The sequence below is a fragment of the Microtus pennsylvanicus genome, chromosome 9 (genome assembly GCF_037038515.1).
Source record: "Microtus pennsylvanicus isolate mMicPen1 chromosome 9, mMicPen1.hap1, whole genome shotgun sequence".
In the NCBI taxonomy this organism is placed as follows: domain Eukaryota; kingdom Metazoa; phylum Chordata; class Mammalia; order Rodentia; family Cricetidae; genus Microtus; species Microtus pennsylvanicus.
In genome coordinates this window covers 41,756,370-41,778,480 of record NC_134587.1, presented here as the reverse complement: position 1 = coordinate 41,778,480, position 22,111 = coordinate 41,756,370, and the positions used below count along the sequence as shown (strand labels likewise).

Sequence of the window (22,111 nt, the reverse complement as noted above, 5' to 3'; positions counted from 1 at the left end):
TGTACAGTGCACTGCAACCACGGAGTTTTGTGTGTTCACGCTGGAGTGTGTACAGTGCACTGCAACCATGGAGTTTTGTGTGTTCGCGCCGGAGTGTGTACAGTGCACTGCAACCATGGAGTTTTGTGTGTTCGCGCCGGAGTGTGTACAGTGCACTGCAACCATGGAGTTTTGTGTGTTTGTGCCGGAGTGTGTACAGTGCACTGCAACCATGGAGTTTTGTGTGTTTGTGCCGGAGTGTGTACAGTGCACTGCAATCATGGAGTTTTGTGTTTGTTCCGGAGTGTGTACAGTGCACTGCAACCATGGAGTTTTGTGTGTTCGCGCTGGAGTGTGTACAGTGCACTGCAACCACGGAGTTTTGTGTGTTCACGCTGCAGTGTGTACAGTGCACTGCAACCACGGAGTTTTGTGTGTTTGTGCCGGAGTGTGTACAGTGCACTGCAACCATGGAGTTTTGTGTGTTTGTGCCGGAGTGTGTACAGTGCACTGCAACCATGGAGTTTTGTGTGTTTATGCTGGAGTGTGTGCAGTGCACTGCAACCATGGAGTTTTGTGTGTTTGTGCTGGAGTGTGTACATGTGCACTGCAACCATGGAGTTTTGTGTGTTCGCGCCGGAGTGTGTACAGTGCACTGCATCCATGGAGTTTTGTGTGTTTGTGCCGGAGTGTGTACAGTGCACTGCAACCACGGAGTTTTGTGTGTTCACGCTGGAGTGTGTGCAGTGCACTGCAACCACGGAGTTTTGTGTGTTCACGCTGGAGTGTGTACAGTGCACTGCAACCACGGAGTTTTGTGTGTTTGCGCTGGAGTGTGTACAGTGCACTGCAACCATGGAGTTTTGTGTGTTTGTGCCGGAGTGTGTACAGTGCACTGCAACCATGGAGTTTTGTGTGTTTGTGCCGGAGTGTGTACAGTGCACTGCAACCATGGAGTTTTGTGTGTTTGCGCTGGAGTGTGTACAGTGCACTGCAACCATGGAGTTTTGTGTGTTTAAGCTGGAGTGTGTACAGTGCACTGCAACCACGGAGTTTTGTGTGTTTGTGCCGGAGTGTGTACATGTGCACTGCAACCACGGAGTTTTGTGTGTTTGTGCCGGAGTGTGTACAGTGCACTGCAACCATGGAGTTTTGTGTGTTCACGCTGGAGTGTGTACAGTGCACTGCAACCATGGAGTTTTGTGTGTTCACGCTGGAGTGTGTACAGTGCACTGCAACCATGGAGTTTTGTGTGTTCGCGCCGGAGTGTGTGCAGTGCACTGCAACCATGGAGTTTTGTGTGTTTGTTCCGGAGTGTGTACAGTGCACTGCAACCACGGAGTTTTGTGTGTTTGTGCTGGAGTGTGTACAGTGCACTGCAACCACGGAGTTTTGTGTGTTTGTGCTGGAGTGTGTACAGTGCACTGCAACCACGGAGTTTTGTGTGTTTGTGCTGGAGTGTGTACATGTGCACTGCAACCATGGAGTTTTGTGTGTTTGTTCCGGAGTGTGTACAGTGCACTGCAACCACGGAGTTTTGTGTGTTCGTTCTGGAGTGTGTACAGTGCACTGCAACCATGGAGTTTTGTGTGTTCGTTCTGGAGTGTGTACAGTGCACTGCAACCACTGAGTTTTGTGTGTTTGTTCCGGAGTGTGTACAGTGCACTGCAACCATGGAGTTTTGTGTGTTTATGCTGGAGTGTGTACAGTGCACTGCAACCATGGAGTTTTGTGTGTTTGTTCTGGAGTGTGTACAGTGCACTGCAACCATGGAGTTTTGTGTGTTCGCGCCGGAGTGTGTACATGTGCACTGCAACCATGGAGGTTTGTGTGTTCACGCTGGAGTGTGTACAGTGCACTGCAACCATGGAGTTTTGTGTGTTCGTGCCGGAGTGTGTACATGTGCACTGCAACCATGGAGGTGCTCACAGAGTTCAGAGGAGAGCATTGGATCCTCTGGAACTAAAGTTACATCGAGTTGTGAGCCACCATGTGGATTCTGGGAACTGACCCATGTCCTCTGCAAGAGTAGCAGGTGCTCTGAACTGCTGAACTTCAGCTTGTGTTATCAAGACTTATTATTATTGCTTTCGCTATAATTAGTGTGTGTGTGTGTGTGTGTGTGTGAGAGAGAGAGAGAGAGAGAGAGAGAGAGAGAGAGAGAGAGCGAGAGAGAGCGCACATACATGTAGAGGTCAATTAAGTGGGTTTTCTCTTCTTCTGTTGTGTGGGTCTTGGGGATTGAGTTCAAATTATCAGGCTGTGTAGTACTCCATTGTGTAAATGTACCACATTTTCCTTATCCATTCTTCGGTCAAGGGGCATTTAGGTTGTCTAGGGACATGTGGCATACTTCACGCAAATACACAGACATAAATAAAAATGAAAATAAATCTTGCTGGAGAGGTAGCCAGAGTGTGTACTCTTTTCCCCAAGTTTGGTTCCCAGCACCAAAGCCGGGTGGCTCACAATTGTAGTTGGATGTTTCTGTCCCGTCCACCATTTCTCAAATAACCAACACAGAGGCTTAGTATTAATTATAAACGCTCAGCTGATAGCTCAGGCTCATTACAAACTAGCTCTTACAACTTAAATTAATCCATTTCTATTAATCTACATTCTGCCACATGGCTTTTTACCTCTGTCTCATTTTGTGTGTCCAACTTGTTCTGCATCTGGCTGGCAACTCCTCTGACTCTGCCCTTCTTCCTCCCATCATTCTCAGGTTGGCTCTCCCGCCTAACTTTATCCTGTTCAGCTATTTGTCAGTCAGCCTCTTTATTAAACCAATCACAGTGACATATATTCACATAAAGGATTATTCCACATACAGTCATGTGTAACTCCAGCTCCAGGGGAATTTGATGTGCTCTGTTGGACTCTGTGGACAGCTGCACTCATGTGTGTATGTATCTTTACACAGACATAGACATACACACACACACACACACACACACACACACACAGTTAAATAAAAGTAAATCTTTAGAAGGCTGAGACTAGTGGATATCTGTGAGTTCAAGGCTAGCCTGATCTACATACCTCAAAACAAATCCCACAAAACCTTGGGGATGTCATAGAGCAGTTTGTGTTCCAGGGAAGGTCTGTGTCCAGCCTGTCTATCACTGGCCTATTTGACCTTGCCAAAGGCTTAGCTGGACAGGTGACCATGGTTCTCCCTGCTACAGCCTCGCTCCTGATCATTCTCTCTGCAGTGGTCTGGGGACACACAGACACACGAACTCTCTTGACTGCCCACTCTACTGACAGGGGCACCCACTTCCAGTACTCCTGGAGGCTTGCACATCAGACATGCCGGAGCCCGCTGCTGGCCTCCATCGTCTAGCTGTGTGATTTTGGGCAGGTGACTCAGTAAACCCTGACCCTGCCTGGAAAGTGGGGTCTGTGCAGGTCTAGAGGGGGAGACCCCAGCACAGGCTTGGTGTGGAGAGCCTGAACTTCTGGTGGGTCCACTGTTGTAACACAGCAGTCAAAATCCACGGGGCTAATTAATAATTTTCTCTTTTATTGCCAGTCTGGGGCAGGTCTCGTCAGAGAGTAGAGGCTTCCTATCCTTTGTTCTTCCTCTTCAGCACTGACTCCCACCCCTGGGAATATGGTTAAAATGCCTACAAGGGTCTGGAGAGATGGCTCAGAGGTTAAGAACACTGATTGCTGTTCCAGAGGTCCTGAGTTCAATTCCCAGCAACCATATGGTGGCTCACAGCCATCTATAATGAGATCTGGCGCCCTCTTCTGGCATGCAAGCATACATGGAAGGAATGTTGTATACATAATAAGTAAATAAATCTTTAAAAAAATAAAAAAATTAAAATGCCTACAAGAACCCCAACCATCACCCCTTCATTCTAGGCGCTAGGGTAGGTTGGGGTAGGAGGGAAGCAGAAGAATCTTCCTCTTTATTGGCCAGGTCAGTGTCACCTGGCTTCTTACAGCTCTGATAGAATTTCAGTGCTACTATAATGATGAAGGGGACAGTGGGAGTGAGAGGCCACCAGCTGGGTCCCTGGAGCAGAGGACTGGGGGAAGCTGGGTGAACCTGTAAGTCCATTCCTGGTAGTGAGCTCAGGAAATTTAAGTTGGTATGTGTTTGGCGCTTCAGAGTCACGATAGTGGAGTGGGCCGGGTGCATCTTCAAGCCTGTACGCTGCAAGCCTTGTTTTTTGCCCAGCTCACCCTAGGCAGCTCCAGCCGGAAGGAAGGCAGTGCAGGCATGGCTTGGGCCACGGGCATGCCCTCTGACCTCACTAACCTTCAAGGATCCTGGCTCTGAGCCAAAGAGCAGACTGAGTACACTAGGGTACACTGAGGCCCCACATTAAGGCAGTCCTGTGTGTGGACTCCGGTGTTACTGTGGCGGCAGGCCGATACCAGCTCATTTAGTCTCAGTTCCTGCAGAAGAGTACATGGAAGAACGGAGCCTCTCACAGTCAGCGGGAGGACTCAGGCTCAGGACCAGCCTTGTGAGCAGCCCCCGAACTCAAGCGGGACCTAAATGCCCGGTGTGGTTCTGGTGCCCCTGTTGTACATACCGAGGAGCCAGTTTGTCAAGTGGGCTCAGCACGAGCTTGGCAGCTCCATTCTCTGCATGATGCTATTTGGGGGCCAAATGTTGCAGTCTGGCAGTGGAAAGCAAATTTCTTCTGAGCTGACCTTTGGCGCTGATCACACTGCCTGTGCCCTCATCGTTTCCACATTCCTTCCCTTACCTGGTGGGAGGATTTGTTTCTGAGATCTAGAAGCTAGGCTCTGAATTATAAATCAAGTGTTTGTTCACCCAAATCGAGCGTCAACTATAGACCAAAGGAAAGGGTTCACTCAGGTTGGAATCTGGGGAGCCAGTGAGTTTATTGTGCTTACTTAGAGAGCATGAGTAAGGGTCTCCTTACTGTGGGTACCTCAAAAGCGGCTTCATTAGAAAGCTTTTACGCCAGCATGGATGACAGTTTGCCTGCAGCTACATAGATGGAGCCCTCTTTCCAGTTAACCTTCCAGGCTATAGCACCTCCTGAGACCACATGAGACAGGGCAGAAATACAGGCAGCTGGGAGGGAGGTGCAGGGGGGAGTGGCTGGAATCTCAGGCGAAGGCTTGATGACCCTCCCAACCTCTCATAGAGGGAATGCCAGCATCCCCAGCGAGCGTCTCTTATGGATGGTTACGGCTGCCCTGATGAAGGTGGGCGGTAACAGGCATTATGCTCTGAGGGCAGCATACCACAGCACAGGTGTCATGTCAGTGACAGCCACCCTTGACCAGAAGATGGCAATCGAAGGAAGAGATAAACCCGTATCATGGACCAGAGGCTCTTGGTGCTGTGCTCGGCCACAGTTTCTTATGTGCATCCTGGCGGCTGATGTGAAAAGGTAAAAACAGCTTGGGACAGAACTTTCTGCACCCCAGGCGCCCACGCCCTCATCCTCAGTTGATGGATCAATCAGTTTGTGCCCTAGTCAATCTATGCTCTCCGAGTTATGGTCTGTTTCTCGCCACCCCTCACCAAAGATGGTATTGGAGAATGATTCTCTGGGCCAAACTGCTGCCATCTTCATTGGCTCAACCACATCCTTGAAAGTGTTTGTCGCCGTTGGGTCTGGGGACTGCCCACACCCCTCATGGAATGAGGGGGCCACGAGGGTCACTGGACCCCCATCTAAGGTTCCAGCCCCCCCTCCCAGCCATTTGTGCACATGGCCTAGGGCGGAGGTGCCAGAGTGTGTAGGCTGGAGGAGGCTTAGGAAACTCCGTCTGCTTTGTTTTGCTGGGTGAAGACTTCCCAGTGTGGCTGCTTTGGGGCCACCTATGTTTTGTAAGGTTCCATTGAGTTCTGTCGGGTGGAGTCTTACCTTGCATTGTCATTAGGACCTTATGAAGAGGGGCTAGGTGTTGTTTAACTCCCCAAGGAAGAATTTCTTGTAAAGGTAAGCCCCCTACCCCTACACACACATAGCAGGTCCCTTTCAGAAAGCGTCCTTACCTGTGATCACCAGGCTCCAGAGGCTGTAGGCTGGGAATGGGATCAATCTTGAGTCTCTTCTTTCTGGATTTCTGAGCCCCAGCATTTGGTTAGACTACACAGCCATCGAATGCATCCTACTGAGGCAGGAGAGAGGCTGGGCACTGTGGGGACCCAGAGCAGAAGCTTCCTGTTCTAAGGAAGCAGGTGTTAGACTAAGGACTAATATACATTCTCCAATCTCAGATGGTGTTGTGAAGGGCCAGGATTGGTTGGGTGGACCCTGTGGGTCTGGATGGAGTACGAGGTTACCATCCACGAGGTCTGCATAGGTCAAGCAGTGAGTGGTCCTGAGCTCCCACTGGGCAAGGACAGGATGAATACTTGCCTTGCCTGGGGGCTTCAGCTTGGCTTGACTCAGGCCTGAGCCTTCTATTTTGGGGATGCTCTCCCTGCTATCATGATGGTTTATGGACCCTTGCTCCCTTCCTCCCTGTCTACCTTCTGCATTTCAAGCTCTCTCTGTGGCTGGTGTGGGCCCTTGTTGTCCCCCAGACCCGATGTGCCAGTTGGAGCCTCTGCTGCCGCCTGAAGACTGCTGTTCTCTTTGTCTCAGTCTGACTGTTCCCAGCTCGTCCGCCCTGGCATTTATTTACAAAGCCATTGTGTCCACTGAGTGGAGAGCAAAGTGATTTATAGGGACGGTGCTGGGGTCTGGGAAATGCCAGCTTCCCCCCCGGGCTCCGTAAATCAGGTTTGATTCTGGCAAGGCCTTCCAGCTCCCTAAATCAGCTCAGAGTAGCTCTCCAGTGTGGGTGTGCCTAGTGTGAGCGCTAGAGAAACAGCTGATTCCTGACTTTGCTGCACCTGCTGGGTGGATCCTTCTCCCCAGGCCACCAAGGGCAGCAGGCAAGACTGCAGTGTGCTGAGCCCTTCTCATGGCTCAGATCTCAAAATTCATAGCAGTGATGGGTGGTGGATGGGTGGCGACTGGCGTCTACGGCCAAGAATACACAGCAGATCTTCATCAGCCACAGGGAAGGTGGCTGCTCTCAGAGGAAACAGGGTTGGAGTGGCTGGCCTGGGGATTTTTTGTTTTGTTTTTGGAGGCAGGGTTTCTCTTTGTAACAGCTCTGACTGTTCTGGAACTCCCTCTGTAGACCAGACTGGTCTCAAACTCACAGAGATCTGCCTGCTTCTGCCTCCTGTGTGCTGGGATCAAAGGTGTGCACCACCACTGGCGGGCTGCTGGATTTACTTTTATGTCATTTTTTTTCTGAGTCATGGTCTTTTATTCCATTTTTTAAAAAGTTAAAATTGTGTGTGTGTGTGTGTGTGTGTGTGTGTGTGTGTATACCACAAGTCTGAAAAGGGTACCGGATCCTCTGGAGTTAGAGTTATATTCAGTTGTGAGTGCTCAACATGGGTGCTGGGAACAGAATCCTCATCCTTGAGAGCAATACCAAACCCTAACCACAGAGCATCCTAGCCCCCGGGTTTGCATTTCTGTGCTCTGTGTGTGTGTGTGTGTGTGTGTGCCAGGTGGGCACTGGCTCTGGGTGGTGTCTCTTCCCACTGATTCTGTGTTGGCTGTCGTGAAGCAAGTGTAGGAGAGTAGGTCTCTCATTCTCTTTCCTGTCATCACAGCCTGTGGGGTTGAAGGTGTCTGTGAGCCGAGGCTGGGGCATCTACGGCTGTGGCTGCCTGTGTTCTACCTCTGGTGTTGCCTGGCAGATGTGGGAAGGAAAGTCAGGAAAGGGCTGGACTCCCTGAAAAGGGCATTCATTTCCATCATGGATGCCCTGGGGACTAGATTTCAACCCCAGGGACTTTGGGGTCATGCTCAAAGCTCAGGAGACCAGACAGACATCTTGGACAGACGTGATAGGACCTGGGGGTGGAACTAAGTGGCCTTGTTCTTGCTTATGAATGGTAGCCGAGGGTCTTCATTCTGCGGCTCCTGGGGTCTGCCTATTGTTGTGGAGTCTGGGGAGGTGGGGGTCCCCGCAGTGTCCTAGGCCCTGTGACTTAGGCTCAGGACTTAGTGGCTGAAGTTGCAAATGGCAGCTGTTTCAGAGCCCTGTCACCGAGAGGAGTCTCCTGTCTGTGTGGCTGCCACCTGTCCCCCGCTTCTCGTTTCTGGAATACTATGTTCTAGAGCACTGGCTGTGTTACCATGGTTTCACACCCTGTCTGACCCAGTCACAGCCAAGCTGAGGTAGAAACAACATTCTGTCAGAGTAGAGATTTCTGGCAGCCTGAGACAAGAGCGGTCTCTCCACCCCCTCCGTATTTGGACTCTTAGGAGCTATGCCTCTTGAGCCATTCATTCATTCATTTTTCCCCAGCGGTGAATGCTGCAACTTCACTAACAAGGGGCACAGAGTAGAGGGAAGATGGAACCCAGGCAAGATGGGTATCCAGTGGCCTTGTGGTCTTAAACCCTGTGTAGCTGCCTGACTGAAAGACCCTGTCTGTACCCTCCCCTGGAAGTGGCAGTGAACTTGTTCCCCCTGCAGGAAGCCCCTTGAGAGTTCAATGCTGACCCCAGGGATGAGGCTGTGCCTGGCATATACTTGGAGTTGCCACAACCAAAGCCAGGTCTCAGGGATCCTTGGGAAGAACCGGGCAGGCAGGTGGTCTGGGATTTGTTACCTGCCCTGCGGAGCGGAATGCCTGCTGTGTGGAGAACCCTGAATCCTGGGAAGGCAGCTCTGGGGTGCGGTGTTCGTTCCCATCACTTTCCTGAGCGTCTGCTGCTCGTGCTGTGGGCACTAATCGAGTTCTGTGGGAGTCGATGGGGAGTGATTCTTGGTGCTTCCTGCTTTGAATTTCATAAGCCCCCTGAGGACATGAACTTGGAAAATTGAGGCATTGATCGTTGCTTTTATTGGTGTAGGAGATGCAACGAGATTCAGAGAGGAAAGATTTGTGATTGTTCTCAGCCTTTTTATGCTTCCAAAGCATCTAGAGGAAGCACCTGCCCTTCTGTTCTCTCAGGGGGTGCCCCCAAGGATCGAAGCTGTTCGCAGTAAGGCCTGACTGGAGTCCTTCTTCCGGAAGCTCAGCACTGGGCACCGCGGTACAGCCCTAGTGCCGTTCTGTAAATCAAAGAACTGCAAACCAGGCTTCTCTCGGTGTTCTGGAAGCTGGGCAACTTGTCCTAGCTGGCTTCTCCTGGAGATTGAGAGAATATCTGCTCTTGACCTCTCTCCAGCTGTGGGCGTGGAGCGCCTCTGCTCTCCCACCCTCTTCCTCCTGCAGCCCTGTTCCGTAAGGATGCCTGTTCCCCTCAGAGGTACACATCTGCCCATATGTTATTGGTGTGTCGGCATGGAAGCCCTGTGGGCACCCAGCGTGACTGTCCCTGGTTCCCATCGACCGGGCTGACAAGGGTCTGGGAATAGAACATGGATGATGAGGAGGTTCAGGAGGCATCATAGCCTGCAGAGCGACCTTGGGAAACCTAGTGTTGTTTATCCTGTGTGTTTATAGATGTCAGCCTGTACCACATTTCCAAATAAACAGAGATGTGTCTAGCCAGCCTGGAGATTCACAGTGAAGTCTGGCCTGGGCAGCTTCATCCCAGCCCCACATACAATAAAGAGGCTGCCATTCCATTTCTTCCTTCCTTGCTCCATCATCTCCTCCTCTTCTTCCATCCTTTCTCACTCCTCCTCCATCCCCTTCATCCCGCCTCCACACTTTCTATCTCTTCATGTCCCTCTTTCATCTCCTCCATCTTCCTCCACTCCTCCTCTGTCCCTCCTTTGCCTCCTATTTGATTTTTCCTTCATTTCCCCTCTGTTCTCTCCTCCACCCCTTCTCCATCTCATCTCCATTCTACCTCCCCCCCTTCCCTTCTCCCCTTCTCTTTCATCCTCTTCCTGTCTTCTCCCTACCACTTTTTACCCTCACCTTCCATCCTTTCCAGCACTCTGGCCTCCTCCCAAGCCCCATGCTGCCTTGTATTAAGTTTCACTATGAAGAGAACTGAGGTTGATCTAGCCTGTGTACTGTGGATATGCCAGTGTATAACCCACCTGCCTGCTCAGGCCTGGACCAGACTCTTGAAGTCACCATTATTGTTCCCTGGAACTGGAGTCTCCTGACTTGTACCCCACACTGTTAATTGGGCCCCTTGGTGTCGCTGAGCGATGATACCAAGCAACTCCTTTTCATTACCCCCAGTTCCCTCCACCCTCATGAGTGAGAACAGCTTGGAACGGGCAGTCTGTCCCGGAGGACACAGTACAGGTGAGCGCGTGGTTCCTTTTACCTTTCTTTGGCTTCTGTGTGACTTAGTCCCTTTATAGGATGAGCTCAGGGGGCAAGGTCGGTATTACTGTTGGGCCACCTCTGGGTAGCTGTAGTTGCCCACTCCTGTCACCAGGCAGGAAGTCTGGGGGCGGAAGAGTGTCAAGGTCTATCCAGCCTGTGTACTGTGGACACACCAGACTGGTACGACCCACCTGTCGAGCCCACAGGACGTGCATGCCAGGCCTGTGCCAGTCCCTTGAAGTTGTCCTTATTGTTCCCTGGTACTTCAGCTTCCTGATTTGTACCCAGCGTTGTTGATAAGCCCTTCTCAGGGGCGATGATCTGTGGGGCATCCCAGGACTTTGGGCCATGCATTATTCATGGGAAACACTTAATCCTCCAACTCAACCCTGGAGCTCTGCATGGAGGCAGTGAGTCCTGGGCATTGTAATGATATTAATAACCACTATGTTAATACAGCTCCTAGCCAGGAAAGCCAGTTATGTTTAACAGGGCAGAGAAGAAAAGAAGAAATAATGAGATGTCACACAGGCAAGCGTGATGCCCCAGGGGCAACCTAAGAGTTTGTGACATGCCCAGCATTTGCAGAGGCAGGTGCTGGCTGGCATTATTTGTGTATTCAGATTACAGAGGCTGTGTGAATCCCAGCTAGGGGCTGTCTCTGACCTCTGCTTCACAGGAAGCTATTCTGCCTCCCCAAGTCTCACTCTTCGGCGAGTGGGTATCAGCCTGCAGCCGGGACCTGCCCAGAATGCCTCTTAAAAGGGAAAGTAACGTCCCCATCACCTGGAAGCTGGCTTCTGTGCCATCAGCAGCCATTGTGTGTGTGTGTGTTTTCTCCTCAGAGCCTGAAGGCCTGTTTAGGCCTCTCTAAGAACAGCACTGTTGTTTTCTGTAATTTCCTGGACAAGGAGCTCAAGCGAAGCGACGTGGGATGGCTTGACTTGGGACCCTGCAGCATCCCTACCAGGCTTCACAGTCATCTCCGTAATTTTCAGTGTGATCTTCCAGGATGCACGGCCTTCCAAATTGAGGGCAGATAGTAGCAGCAAGCCGAGAGCCTGTGTAACTCAGGGCCTGGGTTTTCTCTCTTGCTCTTGTCCTACCTCAGATTCCTTGCTGCGTTTGACACCCCTGGTCCCTGAGATCCAGCACCAGTGTGACCTCTGTGTATTGTCTGCAGAGAGAATCCTGTGGCTGGTGCATGCCACTGCTGCTCAGTGTCCCCTGTTAGAATAATTAATGACCTGCGAGGCCCCCCTTCTTAAATTGGAAGCTGCGCCACTTTTGTTATTGTGGTGGGGAAAGCGAGTGTGTGTGCTCCATTAATATTGTTCCTTACAAGAAGCCCTCCCATCCCACTCAGGGTTTGGGGCTAAACATCAAGTATTTTGAAGTCAGCCTGGGGACGTCCCTTTTGTAGGAAACCACTTATTCAGGTGCCAGTTGAGTCTAACCCAGCTGTTACATGGCTCTGATACCTATACATACCTGTGATAAGGCTGTGGCACACAGGTGCCAACTCTGGGAAAGGCAGTCCCTGAACAGGAGCTGCAGCTGAGATGGATTTGTCTGCTCAGCAGTGGTTTCTATGGAAACTGCTTAGGGGGTGACCTGGATTTGTGCTGCAGGGAAATGGGTCCAAGCCCTGACTAGGTGCTGGCAGTAAGAGGGATCCTAGGACTTTGTTTTATATGGCCTGGCACCTTGGGAGTTACAGGGTCAGCATCTCAGTGCAGCAGTTTGTGGGGTGTGTGGTGGTGGGAAGACGGAGAGAGGAGGGTGTGTGTGGTGTATATTTATGTGCTGGTGTATGTGCACATGCCATGATGCACATGTGGAAATCGGAGGACATCCTCTGACCCTCCTTGTCTGAGACAGTCTTTTTTGCTGCGGTGTAAGGCAGGCAGGATAACTGGTCCGTAAGCGTCTGGCTATTTTCTTGCCTCCGTCTCCCATTTCTCACAGGTGCTCTGGATTACAGATGCTGCTTGCTCCAACCATTGCGTTCCCTTTTCTCCTCTTCTCCGTTTTTATTTATATGTCTATGGGTATTTGGTCTGCATGTATATCTGTGCACCATGTGTGTGCAGTACCTGCGGAGGCCAGAGAGAGCATCAGATCCCCTGGGACTGTAGTTACAGACAGTTGTAGGTGCTGGGATTTGAACTGGGGCCTCTGAAAGAACAGCCGGTGCTCTTAATGACTGAACCATCTCTCCAGCTCCTATGTCTGGTTTTAATGTGAATTCTGGGGTTGTTAGGTTTATGAGGCCTGATATTTAATGGTTATCCACTGAGTTATCTTTTCGGCTCCCTAAGCTTTTTCTTTCTTTTCTTTCTTTTTTCTTAATGACAAAGCACACATGATAAATGCACCATTTCAGTGTTTGTGACTGAAGTCCAGTGCCATCTGTGTGGTCACCATCACCATCCATTTCCTCTACTCCTACTTTTTTTTTTTTGCATGTGAGGTGTGTGTGCCTGTGTGTGTGCTTGTTTGCATGTGTGCATTTGTGCATCTGCATATGTGCACATCAGACATCAGAAGTTGATAGTCTCTTGTTTCCCCTGCTCATGCTTCACCTTCTCCATTGAGGCAGGGGCTCTCACTTGAACTCACAGCTTGCAGATTTGGTTGTTTTGGCCGACCAATTGTGAGGTTACAGAAGGTCACCTCTTCCATCTGACATTTACATAGATTCTGGGGATCTGAACTCTGGTCTTTTTTTTTAATATATAATTCTTTTTTATTGATTTTTATTGAGCTCTACATTTTTCTTGGTTCTTACATGTGCACAGCAAATACTTTACTCGCTGAGCTGCCCTCCTATCCCCGCTTGCAGTTCTTTTCTTCAAAATTAAAGCTGTCCCTGAGAGACACTCCTCTCCTCCCCCAACCCCTGACATCTGCTACCCTACTTTGACTTCCAGGCACCTTGTGTGAATGGAGTCACATGCCTTTTGTTCCTTTGTGTCTGGCTTATTTCACTGAGCACAGTTGGCTTCTATAATAGCTGGTACCATTGTTCTTCCTGTGTAGGGAGGAATGACAGGCAGGGCTGCTCCACATTTACCCCACAGGCTATCGCTGGCTGTACCTTGCCTACTGCCTCTCTTCATGCCAGATGTTGAGTCCAGGCCTCTTGTCTATTATTTCTCTTTTATGGAGGTTCCCACAGGTGTCCTGTCTCCCAGGTGTGAACTCTGACTGTAGAAGAGTTCAGCCACTTGGGCTGAACATCTGTGCTGCCTGCATCTGAGTCAAACCTGAGACTGGGGCTAGCTGACCTCTCCTGCATTGGGTGCCTGCTCTGGGTGTCCCCTCTAGGATTGGCTCCCAGCACCCTTCCCTGTCTGTATTACTAGTGCAGCTCTATGACTCTAAGCCCTGACAGACTGCTGCTCACCTGCTGGACTAGCCCTTAGCTTCCTTTGCTCTCGGAGGGGCTTTGGGGATGCTCTTGTCTTTGCATAGTGGGGAGGTGGTTCCCTAAAAGCCTTCCCTTCTGTTCCTTCCCTCTTGCAAAAATTTGGAGGCTTATTCTGGACAGCTGTAGAGTTGAAGTCCCTTAGATGCTGAGGAGATGGGGGGCTGCTGGGGCGGGAAGAGAGGGAACATTGCCACCCTCCACCTTGTGTAACCACTGGCAGTTGTGTGTCATCTTGACCTCTGTTTCCTCCTAGTTCATTTGGTTTTCTCTATGTTCCCAGTGATGACGAGGATCTCAGGGTGTGTCTTTGGGGACCTCTTGGCACCTCCTGAACACGAGTGGGTTATGTCTGCAGTGGTCACTGCCACTTTGTCCCATCTACTAGTGCCTGAGCCTAGGAGCCATTTGCTCTCAGGGTGAACCCCCATCTGCAAGATTTCTGTTGCATCTGCTCTGTAGTAGCTGGGAAATCCTGCTGCCGGGATGCTGCAGACTGAGAGAGCTTTGCTCTGTACTTGCGTTGTGACGTGGAACAGCCTGGTCCCACTGCAGAGCTGTCTGAGCTCCAGCTGTAAAGGAACTGGGCGCCATGCTGAAGCACTCACCAATGGCCTGGTCACCAGCAGTACTTAACATGGTGCGCTCTTTGGGGCTGTTCTGGAAGTGGGCGTCTCCCACACCATATCTCAATAGGCTGAGCAATGACTGTAGGTGCTCTGAGGAGTGGGACCCAGGATCCTCCTCATTTTCTTGGGCCTGACTTACACCATCATGCCGGCAAAGAGAGCTTTGGGATTTGCACTCCCAAGACTCAGGCACAGGCACGGCTAACACTGGTCTGGGCACCTAGGGGAGTAGTGTGTGATACTTTTTGGTCTCTTTGTTTCCTTTGCTCAGGCCAGGCCAGAGCTCAGATTGTGGCCACAAGGTGACCGCTCTTCTCTCTGAACCTGATCCTATCACCACTACGTGGGGCTATGATAGCCTTGCTTCCCCACCTCAATGTGGGGGAATTGACAGGCTCTTCTTTTTCAGGATAGTTGTCCTACTACCTTCTCCTCTTCATTTTTATCATCATCATCGTCGTCGTCGTCATCCATCCTTATCATCATCATCATCATCATCATCATCATCATCATCACATCATCATCACTATCATCATCATCGTCACAGGGTCTCATGTATTTCAGACTGGCCTTGAACTGGGAATATAGTCAGGATGACTGAGAGAGACTTTATGATCCACCTCCCAAGTACTGGGATGACAGATGTGGCTACCATGCCCTACCTGATGGTGTTCTTGGAATTCAAAAGAGGGCCTTATGAATGCTCAGGGCATTCTACCCACTGAGCCACACCTTCAGCCCCAGGAAAGAGATTTTTTAAAAATCTGATACTATTTATTTAGCTTCAAAAACATTTCAGCATTCTAAACATACAAAAAAATAACAGAATGTTGCAAGTTGCATTTAGCTGCAGAGGGTTCTTAACTTTCAGTGATGCAGTAGTTCTTTGCTTTGCTACAGTTTAAAAACAGCTGAAAATCTACAGCATTTAGCTAGAGAAAAAATCCAAACACTTCTCATGCCAGCTGACCCCTCCCCACTTTCCACAGCTAAGAATGTCAACAGAATGCTATGCCACTATATACAAAAACAAGACAACCTGAAGCTAAATGGATGCCAGCCTCACAGTGCACGCCCTGAGCTACGGCCCCCTCCAAAAGGCATCTTCCCTCACAGCCTCCAAGCCAAACAAGGAGCATCAAGAATCTGTCTGGGTTGTTTTGTTCTCTTTACAAACTATAGATATGTACAGTTGACAACTCAGGATTTCTAGCCAATAACTGACCATAGAGTTAACACTACCTTACGGGTTGCAAACAAAATGCCCGAAACATCTTCAAATGCCTTGTCACACCAACAGCACAGAGTGAGGAGGACACGCAGGTGCCTTTCCATTTGAAAACTGTTTGGAGCTGTGTACAACTTTGATACAGTTTCAGGGCGCTCCGGACACCCACGGCCACTTCATGTAAACCACTGACACTTTGAGAAGCTACAATATGATCGTGATCAAATTTTGTAATTAAATCTAACAAGGGCAATAGACACGGCTTAAATACGAGACGTGTCAATCACGGCGATTTCCTTCTCTAAGGTATTCACAAGGAGACAGAGTTTTATTCATCTTCTTCCTCTTCCTCCTCCTCCTCCTCTTCCTCTTCCACCATTTTCCGGGTAACTTTAGCAGGACCCTTGGCGCCATCGAACTTCCCTTTAGACTTATAGTCAGTAGCATCCTTCTCCTTCAGCTTTGCGGCCTTGGTAACGTAAGGCTGCTTTTCACCGTCACTCAAGTTGTTCCAATCTCACCCAGTTTTTCTACCACATCTCCAATGGAGATTCCAGGATTTGTAGATTGGATCTTGGTGCGGAATTCAGAGCAGAATATGAAAAATCCAGACGGTGGTCTTTTGGGGCATTAGGGTCCTTCAACTTCTTGCCTCCTTTAGCTGGTCCATTATCTTTCATTTCTTGATCGTAGCGTACTTTATCTGCCTTTTCCATTTCATCAAACTTTGATTTTTCTTTGCTGGACATTGTCTTCCACCTCCCAGAGCACTTCCTGGAAAACTCCGAAAAATTGACTGGGACCTCGGGGTTTTTCTTCTTATGTTTTTCCCTGCAGGTCTGCACAAAGAAGGCATAAGCAGACATCTTGACCTTTGGTTTCTTGGGGTCACCTTTAGCCATCCTGACTCTATTGTTTGCTAGTCTCACAAAAGAGATTCTATGGTTCTTCAGATGCCTCTAGGATGGGGTGGGCAGGCTGTTGGATGAGACCCAGCCTCTCGCTGTCCTGCCCAGTATTATGACCTGTTTGGGATCAAAGCTGCCCTTGGAGCGTCCCTGGCTTCAGGGCCCAGGTGACCTGCCTCCTCTCCAGCTCCATTCCCCATCCTCACTGGCTCTTTCACAGACCAAGGGTCTAGGCTCCTAGCTAGTGCTCAGACTCAGTGGTCTCCCATCCTTTTCTTGTGGGTGAAGATGGGGCCACGTTACCAGCTTGGTTTGACCAAGATTATACATGAGGGACAATTTATAATCTGGCCTCCAGCCAGAATCCTCAAGGATGGGTCTGGATTTTCCACAGTGAATTCAGCAGTCAGGGACAGCCGCCCCATGGAGGGCAGATGAGTTGTCCCTTGTTCTTTCTGCCTGTGGAGTAACTCATGCACCCTGTGGCCAGTCTGTGAGGGATTCTTGGGCTGTGTTGGCCTTTGATGCCGGAGAGATGCACCTGCCTCTTCCTTGGGCTGTAGATGACCACTGACTGGGACCTACAACCAGGACACTCATTGTAGAGTCTCACGTAGCTGCTGGGAGCAGCTCAAGGAAGGACACCGCTGTGACGTTTGGGGCTTTTCCTCAGGACGAGGGCTACTCAGGGGACTTGTCTGCCTCTTGGATCTTGAGCAGAGTAGGTGACATTTGTCTGAGCCTTGTGACAAGCAATTAGGCACATTAGTGCAGCTTGTGCTAGCCACAGGACAGAGTGGTCCCTGGGCCTCCTACTTTTCTGGAGTTTGTGGGCTCTAGGAGATAGACATGGCTGTGCTGGACTGCTCATCAGGGTGACAGGGACGCCAAACCACCTGGATCCTGAAGTAGCAGGTGGGAGTGGGCTGGCGGTGCCCAATTCCAACCGGACACGGCCATGCAGAAGACTGTGGGGACTGCAGCGTCCTGAGCAGAACAAGCTCATGGTTGGGAGAACCTCAGGGCCTGCTGGAGTTAGCATAGGAAGGAAGGCACTGGTTCAGAAGCCGGTAGCAGTATTTGATGTCGTAGACTTTGCCTTGCAGTGCTCCGGAGACAAACCTTCGGATAGGCTCAGGGCCTTCAGAAGCCATCATCACGAAGAGCTTGTGGGCCTAAAGTGGACCCTTTGGAGTTGGGGGCATAGGGAGATCAGTGTGGTGTCTCTTAGACACTCCTGGTTGGTTCACAAGAAGATGTGGGTGTAAGCATGGGCTCAGCCTGGTATCTCTAGTGGGTTGGCATGCCCATCACACATGTGCCTCTGGTCATTGCAGTTTGCCCTACTAACTTCTCTCCACCACTGTGCCAGCTGAGGCCTAGGGCTTTGTGGGGCCGAGAGAATAGGCAGACTATCTTTAAATGCTTTATATAGAAAGCTACAGGTGATTTTTTTGTTAGTTTTTTTTTTAAAAACTTTTAAAACATTCACCTACTTGTGTATATGTGTTTGCACCTCAAGAGTTCAGAAGAGGGCACTGGAGCTCCTGGTGCTAGAGTTGCAGGCAGTTGTAAGCAGCCCAACATGGATGCTGGGAACAAAACTCAAGTTGTAGTTGATTATGGGCTACAATGTGAATGCTGGGATTTGAACCTCGGTCTTCTCAAAGAGCAGCAAGTGCTGTCAACCACTGAGCCATCTTTCCAGTCCCGTCCTCCCCCCTGCCAAGACAGTTTCTCCGTGTAGTTCTAGCTGTTCTAGAACTCACTCTATAGACCAGACTGGCCTCGAACTCAGAGATCTCCCTGCCTCTGTCTCCTGAGTGCTGGGATGAAAGGTGTGTGCACCACCACCTGGCCTCTATAGATGTTTTTAAAAAGCAACCTTTTTTTTCCCATTGATTTTTGGGGTTTGAGCCACAAGGTCTTCTGCGTGCTAGTCAAGTGCTCGACCACAAGGCTGTGTCTCCAGTCTTAGTGACTAGTGACTTCTGACAGAGGTTCCATGTGTATAGGGAAAACCCGTCTTTGTGGGTAGCTTGATGAACCTTGTAGGGAAATACTGGGTTCTGCACAGAGACAGGGCTCCTTGCCCAGCGTCTGTTGACCTTCTGGGAAATGGTGACCTCTAGTCACTGGACAGAGTTTGTGGGCCCAAGGACTGAGGACAAAGAATTCATGTAAGAGGAAGTGCTGCTTTGCTGGGTGGCCTCTGTATTGGGCTTGGTGTCTTGTGTCCTGCCTGGAGGGAGGGCAAGTATGCAGGTTACACACAGTCAATGGTTGATTGAGGAACCCTGATCCCCATGTGGGTGGCTTTGCTGACTATGTGTGCCCATGCCTGACCCAGAGTGTGTGTGGCTGATTGTCTCAGCAGGCTTTAGAGCTGATGTTCTGAAATATCACTGTTCATTTTAAATCCTCTCTTTGACCCTAAGAGTCACTAAAGTCAGTTGTCAGTTGCCCGTGAGCCTCAGGCAAGGGCTTGGAGCGTGTTTAAAGGTCAGAGTGGAACTGAGTCTGGGGTCTTCTGGTTAGATGGGCATATAATGCCAGCCCCAGCTAGCTGCAAGTCCCCAGAGATCGGAGTTCATGGCCCAAGGATGTGGCGTGTCCCCTTGGGAACCCCTCTGCTGAGCTCTGCTTGCTCTTGCCCATCAGCCCGGCTGGTAAGCATTGTTCTTGTTACGCAGTGTTTCAGTACGTTCCTGTCAGTTTTCAATCTCCCTCACGGCCAGTCAGCAGTTGACTCTGTGCATCTTGCAGCTGGCTCAACTGTGCCTTCCCACTGTTGCCCACAGGCCATCTCTGTAGACTCATTATCGTTCTTCCATGGAGCTTGTTGGCTATTGGCTTTATGCGATGTGACATTTATCAATCATCAGGGCTCCCTCTAAGCCCTCAGGGGGAGTTAGATGAGCAGATGATGGCGTCCATCTGTGTCAGAAGTAGATGGGCAGGAGGGGAAGGATCCCTCACTGATTGCTAGCAGAGTCTGGTACTGGAGTGGGGCCTGGGAAGTCATCCTCGGATGCCTGACAGAGGGAAGCCATGTTCTGGGCAGATGAGCTCTGCCATTTTTGTTCAGTCACCTTTGGGGTCCTTCTAGCCTTTCTGGCGTTTTGTCCTGATGGCTGTCTGCCCTCTGCTGTGGGAGCCTAGGCCCCTGGGTGTCCAGTACAGTGTGCTGGACAGAGTAAGGTGTTTGTGTGACCTGGAGGGTGAGCCTCAGCCTTGGTGGCCCTCACCTTTAAGTAAGGTGTTTGTGTGACCTGGAGGGTGAGCCTCAGCCTTGGTGGCCCTCACCTTTAAGTAAGGTGTTTGTGTGACCTGGAGGGTGAGCCTCAGCCTTGGTGGCCCTCACCTTTAAGTAAGGTGTTTGTCCGACCTGGAGGGTGAGCCTCAGCCTTGGTGGCCCTCACCTTTAAGCTAATGTGCTCTGGAGGCTGAAACAAACTACTGCAGTCAGTGCCGTGAAAACAAGAACCTGGGCCGGGTGTAGTTCAGTGGCACATGATGCCTAGCATGCACAAGGCGTGGGTCCATCCCCACCCTGCACTGCTGGAAAAAAAGGGAGAGAAAAAAAGAATTTATTTTGTCAAGATTTCTAAAATCAGGGTGTGGAGGGCTCTACCCCTCCCGAGGCAGAGGAGGGACCTTCCAGTTGCAGAGGTTCTGCCAGAGCAGCCTTGGTCTTTATTTTCTTATGACTGTCTTCTCCTTCAGTTCCTTCTGAAAATAAATGATTATATATGGGGGCTAGGGAAATGGCTCAGTGATTAAGAGCACTGACTGCTCTTCCGGAGGACTGGAGTTCAATTCCCAGCACTCACTTGACCGCTCACAACAGTCTGTAACTCCAGTTTCAAGGGATCCGATGCCTTCTTCTGTCTTCTAGTCTCTGAATTAATTTCTTTCTTTCTTTCTTTCTTTCTTTCTTTCTTTCTTTCTTTCTTTCTTTCTCTTTTTCTCTCTCTTCCTCCCTCCCTCCCTCTTTTTCTCCCTCCCTCCATCCTTCCTTTTCTTTTTCAAGACAATTTTTCTGCGTAGCTCTAGCTGTCACGGAACTGATTTTGTAGATGGGGCTGGCCTTGAACTCAGAGATCTGCCTGTCTCTGCCTCCTGAGTGTTGGGATGGAAGGTGCACATGCTTCTGCAGGCACAACACACCTGTGGTACATAGACATGCTTGGAGGCAAAATACCCATACATATAAAATAAGGAAAAACTTAAAAAGTTCTATATGAGTGTTTGCCTGCATGTGTGTCGGTGTATCGCATGTGTGTCCAGGGCCCATGGATGCCAGAAGAGGATGTTGAATCCTGGAACTGGAGTTACAAATGGTTGTGAACCATGATGTGGGTGCTGGAGACTAAACCCAAGTCCTCTGGAAGAGCAGCCAGAGCTCTCAATCACTGTCATCTCACCAGAGCTTCCCCTTCTTATAAGGAACTCAGTCATATTGGGTGGAAGGCCCACTTTCTTGCTGAGGGTGTTGGCAAAGGTGTCCCCGGTATCACTTCAGCCTCTCTAAGATGCACCCGGTGGACCTGAGAGGGCCAGAGAGCCCCTCCCCTGCTGAGCAGAGGGTGGCTCAACCTCTTTGGCCAGTAGATATCAGATGAGAAGTTTCTTGGGGTACCAGGGCCAGCTGTTTCCCCAGGCATCCCTACAGCGTGGCATAGCGAGGGTGTGGAGTTGATGAGGGTGTGGGTTAACCCTCATGGTGGCTTGAGTGGATTTAGAATTGCCATGGAAGCCACACCTCTGAGTGTGTCTGTGAGGGTCTTTCCAGAAAGGTTGAACTGAGCAGCAAAGATCCCCCATGGATGAGGGTGGCAGCATCCCACTGGGATGCTGGGCTGGATAAAAAATCAAGCTCAGCACTAGCATCCATCTCTCTCTGCTTCCCTGCTGCGGACACAGTATGAGCAGCTGCTTCAAGCTCCCTCCATGTCTTCCCCTGATGGGATGGAGCCAACACAAACCTTCCCTTCCTGAATTCTCTTCTTCGTCGACAGGAAAAGCAGCTCGCTCGGAGAGCAGCTGTCACTCCAGAGGCATGCACACATGTCACAAGAGTTACTGTAGTAGTGAGAGTGTAGGCTTTGTCTTCCTTCCCATTAGTCATCAGCCACATTAAGCCCCTCCAGGTAATGGCTCCATCACCTCTCACCGTGAAGCAAGCTGCGTGTTTGATGAACTAGAAGCTGGGGTGAAGCGTATGCTTCCTGGAAATGCTGTGGGCACAGCTGTGTAGCGACAGAGTGGTGTTTGCTTTCATACGGTGTCAGAACATATAGCCAGTGTGTTCAGGTGACCACTCGGACCGTCAGCTTCCTCACTTGAGGAAGGGCGCAGTAACACTGCAGTAGAAAGAACCCGTAGAACCCTCCACCTTCCCACCATCACTCTTGCTGGACCCGTTCTCACATCTGTCTGTTTTGGGTCATATTGTGAGAAGGATGTAATGGGCTATCTACAACCAGAACTTGGATGATGTCCAGTTTGACTGTACCTGTCTGTGCTCCCTCCTGCAGCTGAGCAGAGGGCACTGCATCATGGTGACCACTGCAGGGTACCTCCAGGATGCGGGTAGAACGTGTCTGGGTGGGGACGAGTGCTCTAGCATTCCTAGATAGTGAGTGTGCTGACCACAGCCCAGCAGCTAGAGGTTGG

The 22,111-nt window shown here is 50.3% G+C and overlaps 1 protein-coding gene and 1 pseudogene across 3 annotated transcripts in view; one reads left to right on the top strand and one right to left on the bottom strand.

The window, feature by feature from the left end:
* Vav2 (vav guanine nucleotide exchange factor 2) overlaps positions 1-22,111 on the top strand; it is a 176,305-nt gene that overhangs the window by 62,910 nt on the left and 91,284 nt on the right. The window lies entirely within an intron of this gene.
* LOC142856798 (high mobility group protein B3 pseudogene) lies at positions 15,853-16,426 on the bottom strand (annotated as a pseudogene).